This window comes from Euprymna scolopes, chromosome 10 (genome assembly GCF_053919585.1).
Source record: "Euprymna scolopes isolate OS-2025 chromosome 10, ASM5391958v1, whole genome shotgun sequence".
NCBI classification, from domain to species: Eukaryota; Metazoa; Mollusca; class Cephalopoda; order Sepiida; family Sepiolidae; genus Euprymna; species Euprymna scolopes.
This window is the reverse complement of record NC_136491.1, coordinates 7,455,766-7,461,046: the sequence shown is the minus strand read 5'-3', so window position 1 is coordinate 7,461,046 and position 5,281 is coordinate 7,455,766.

Genomic DNA, 5,281 nt, shown 5'->3' with positions numbered 1-5,281 from the left:
ATAAAAATTGTATAATCAAATGATTGCTTTAAGATTATTTCTTTTAATTTTATTAAAATTCATGCAATATTCACAAATTTATTATATTTTATTCTTTATTGCAGGTCTCTTAAAATGTTGCATTAAGCCTAAAATACAATTTCTAATCATTGAAACTTTAGTTTTTTTATATATTTTTCTGTTAAAGAATAATAAACAAAAGCACATCCTAGGTGCTAAGCCTCAAATAAATAAATTATTTATCGCCATATCCACCATTTTTAAAAAAAAATAACTTTAAACAACCGTTTGCCCACCATAAGAAATCAGTTGTTTACTCTGAAAAGGGGTTATAGTTTTGGCGACATCAACTACGTTCCTCCACAGGGCATTCTTTGAAGAAAATTGTTTCTCTCCCTCATAAACTCCTCTTTTCAATACTGACCAAAGATGTTATATAGGGTTAAGATCCGGAGAACACGGTGGCTAGCTCACGATGGTTTCTCCAAAGAAGCCCATAGATTCAAGGAAGGCTGCAGTCGCCCTCGCAGAATGGATGGTGCATTGTCATGCATAAAAATCATCTGAAAGCGACGTGAGAATGGTAAGTCATCTAGCCATGGTGACAAATGTTTATCAAAAAAGACCGTGTATGCATTGCTGGTAAGTTTTACACTGTCTGGAACTTGGAATTGTCCAACCAACTTATCACCAATGATTCCCGCCCAAAACATGATGCGTTCACCTCCTGTGAATTAAGTAAAGTGTCTCATTCAAAATTCTGTGCAGATTCCTAAGTTCGACAAGATAGACGTGAAGAAGGTCAGAGGTTACATCAACTAAAACATTGTGCAAATTGACACTCAAGATGAGAATAGTAGTCCGAAGAATCCAAATAATACGAATAATCAATCCTCTTAAAAAATTAGAACTGTAATGACTATTTTAGTAGAACTCCCTTGAAATCTATTCTGATCCAAAATGATTTTATGGTTGGTGGATATTTCTATTCTCTCTCTCTCTCTTCTCTCTTTCTGAGACTTTTCTTTTCTCTCTCGTTCTTGTAAAGGGTGGGAGTTCTGTGCAAGTTTCAAACTTTGGTCCATCCATCCGGACTGTCAAGAGTAGCAAGGGTCTCATATGTAAATAGGGCACATTTAATTCTGTGTCCAATCATTTCGTTTTTCATTGTCGTTTGTTCAATGGAGGCCTTGGAATAGTTTTGATGTTCCTTGCCATCTCATTCAACACATTACATCGGCCTGGATCTTGGCGTGATTCCAGCTCTTGCCAAAATGGAAGGACTGGTGCTGTTTGTGTTTCGGTTGACTTCTCTACGAATTTTCAGAATATCACGACGTGAAAGGTTTCTCCTGGTGCCCTCATCCTTTCTGGATTTGGTGTTGGGGTTGTTCACGAATGAAGCCAAAGTTCTTTAATCCTTTTCCAGCTTCATAGCTGAATCTTTGATAAACAATCCTTCTGCGAGTCCAGCAACAATCCTTTCCTTTACGATAATTGTTAATCGCTCCTTGTTTGGCATTTAAAAGACCTGCAATAAAGCGATGGACAGTATAAATTCCTTGATAATAAATAAAATGTCATAGCTTCGTTAATATCGCATGGATTTGAATCAATTTTGGGAAATAACTAACCTTGAAACATTTGATGATACAATGATACAATTTTCATTTTATTGTGAAATATTGATATTTTACTAATCTACAATATAGCGATTTACGTGTGTGTGTGTGTGTGTGTGCATCCATATGTATGTATGTATGTATTTATAGCTTTGTGATTTAGAAGAAGAGAGTGAGTTCAATTCTCTAAGAGGAGACTTATCAGGATAATATAAAGTTCAACAAGTCTCATTGGAAACAAATATACTAGGAGTAGAGAAGATGCTAGGTAACATGATGGGGATGTGACGTCTAGCGTGGGATTCATCAGGAACGAAATAAATCAATAAAATTATACAAGATGTTGGGGAGTTAGTTTTATCGAATTCTAAGATAAAGCAGTAGAGTGTAATGTAAAAAGGTGTATAGGATCTCTATCATAGTCTTAAATGTATGCAGTATGTCTTAAGGCTTAGGGGGAGGTATAGTATGGATGGGTGGCAATTTTTTTTTATCGTTATGTAAGATGTCTATTATCTATGCAGGGGCATTTTATTGATAGATGCACCCGAGATGACAACAGCACTTTGAGGCGGTGTATAATTTCAGGAGGAATATTATTAGCATGATTTTTTTGTGACTTAATTTTTATTCCTATTGTTCTCCTGTATATATGTCATATGCTACTGGTACCATGTACCCAGTAATACCTGCCTCATGGTCAGATCACTGGGAACTAAACTGGTTCCCCCACCAGACTTGTTTGGTGAGGAGGGTGGCTAGTCTGCCTGAAGGATTAAAAACAAGACCTTCTAAAGGGCGAATGAACCTTTTTTCGGGGTAAACGGCCAACTAGCACCGTGTGTGTTTGTGTGTATGTGCGTGTGTTGGGGTGGAGAGGGCTTCCGTAAGCCATCGTGAAGGCAACCTTCCTAGGAGAAGCAAATCTCTGATTTACTTCACAAGATTTCCAGCTATGGTATAACTGGAAATGTTTTCTCAATCATTAAATCATTTCTCTCCGATAGGCTCATAAGAGTAGTGGTAGATGGACAAAAATCAGAGGCCTGCAATATAAATGCTGGAGTCCCTCAGGGGTCAATCCTGGGCCCAACTCTCTTCCTGATCTACATCAATGACCTCCCTAAACACATACTTAAATCATTCGTTGACATCTATGCTGATGACACGACCATCTACGGCAACACATCAAAGGCTGTAAATGACGAAGTTCTCTCTGATTCTATCTCCTCTGATCTCGAGCGCGTGGTTCAGTGGGGGAAGATGTGGCTAGTTACCTTTAATGCATCCAAAACCAAACTCCTATCCTTACATCATCAACGCTCTGATCCCCAGCTGGCATCAATTGTGATGGATGGCTCTCGTCTGGGTGAGGCCCCGTGTTTTGACAAGCTTCTGGGTTTGACCTTTACTCCTGATCTGAAATGGAACACGTACATCAAGTCTGTTGCGAAGGTCGCTGGAAAGATGGTGGGATCCTTCTACCGCTCCAGAAGATATCTCACTACTGATGCAATTCTCTATCTATATAAAAGCCAAGTACGGCCAAGGATGGAATACTGCTGCCATATCTGGGCAGGAGCTGCCAAAAACAGCCTATCATGCCTTGACAGAGTACAAAATAGACTTCGTGGCTTAGTGGGGGATGCCCTTTTCTCTACCCTGCAACCTCTCTCCCACAGAAGAGACGTTGCGAGCCTATCCTTGTTTTATCGTTATTTTCATGGCAGGTGCTCGTCTGACCTCCAATCCCTGGTCCCCCCCCCTCGCCAATCTTTCACGAAAAACACCTGTCTAGCTGAATCCACTGTGAAAAATTTCCCCCACTCTATATCTGTGCCTAAATCAAAACGCGGATTTCATGAACAAAGCTTCTTTCTTAGAACTGCACGCCTGTGGAACTCTGTTCCGTCTGCCTGCTTCCCTCCGGACTACAACTTGGATGTCTTCAAGTCTAATGTTAACAAATTCCTAATGAACCACCCCCTTAAGTAAACACTTCATCAAATCTCACTAACGTAATGTACTTGCAATAACCCTTATCCCTGAGTGGCTTCCTGGCCTTGATAAGTGGTGATCACTGTGTAAAAAAAAAAAAATTTAAAAAAACATAAAGCAGGAGATCAGAATCCGCATTAAGCTGGTCTGTAGTTTAACTTGTTGCTGGCTATCTTGCTCTTGCTTGTTGCTGGATCTCAACATTTTTAACTGAGAAAAAGACTTAGCTGTCGTACAAAGCTAAGACTCTGTAACATCATCTGTGTATAGATACTCCTTCAGGCATTTGTCTATTAAAATGGTCCTGTGGCGATGGAAGTCATTTTTGGGCTCATGGACTTTAAGTCTCTGAGGGAGTGGCACTCGTCTGACAAGACGTTGCAATCATCATATATATATATATGTATATATATATATATGTATATATATTTATGTATATATATTCATATATTAAAAAATATATCCATTTTGAATTTAGAAACGGATGAACCTCACAGATAAGAAATTCATTTTTATAACATGAATAGGTCGCCCAAATTAATTAAGAATAAGAAACTAGATCAAATATTTGTAGCATGTCTTCTTCTTAAGATTAAGGGAGGTGGTGTTTTATCAACACTGCTAGGGAGCCATGATTTAATATACTGTTTTGTTTTTAAATCCCCGAAACAGTGTTTCATGGTAAACAACTGATGATTCCTTAAATTACCATTACCAAGAACCACACTGACATTTAACGAGATTTGAGGTATAAAAATTGTCTTAGCAAAAGAAGGTTATATATATATATGTCTCACCAAACATCTGTCAACTTTCTAAGCTTGTATTAATCATCTTTTTCCTTTATAAACATTCACCAAACATCTTTTACCTTTCGACACTTTCACCAAACATGTTTTGCCTTTCTAAACTGTAACTGGTCATCTTTCGCCTTTATCAGCTTTCACCAAACCTCTTTCACCTTTATAAACTTTCACCAAACATCTTTTGCCTTTATAAACTTTCACCAAACATGTTTTGCCTTTCTAAACTGTCACTGATCATCTTTCGCGTTTATAGACTTTCATGAAACATCTTTTGCGTTTATAAACTTTCTTTGATAATCTTTTGACTTCATAAACTTTCACCAAGCATCTTTTGCCTGTCTCAACTTTCACTGATCATCTTTCGCCTTTCTAAACTTTCACCAGACATTTTACTTCTTTTCTAAACTGTCACTGATCATCTTTCGCCTTTATAAACTTTCACTGATGATCATTCGCCTTTATAAACTTTCACCACAAATCTTTCGACTTTATAAACTTTCACTGATATTCTTTCGCCTTTATAAACTTTCACAAAACATATTTTGCCTTTTTAAACTTTCACTGATCATCTTTCGCCTTTATAAACTTTCTCCGAATACCTTCGCCTTTCTAAACTTTTACTGATCATTTTTCGCCTTTCTAAACTTTCACTGATAATCTTTCGCTTTATAAACTTGCACCAAACATCTTTTGCTTTCTTAACTTTCAATGATCACCTTTCGCCTTTCTTAACTTTCACCAAACATCTTTTGCCTTTCTAAACTGTCACTGATTATCTTTCGCCTTTATCAGTTTTCATCGAACATCTTTCGGCTTTATAAACTTTCACTGATCATCTTTCGCCTTTATTAACTT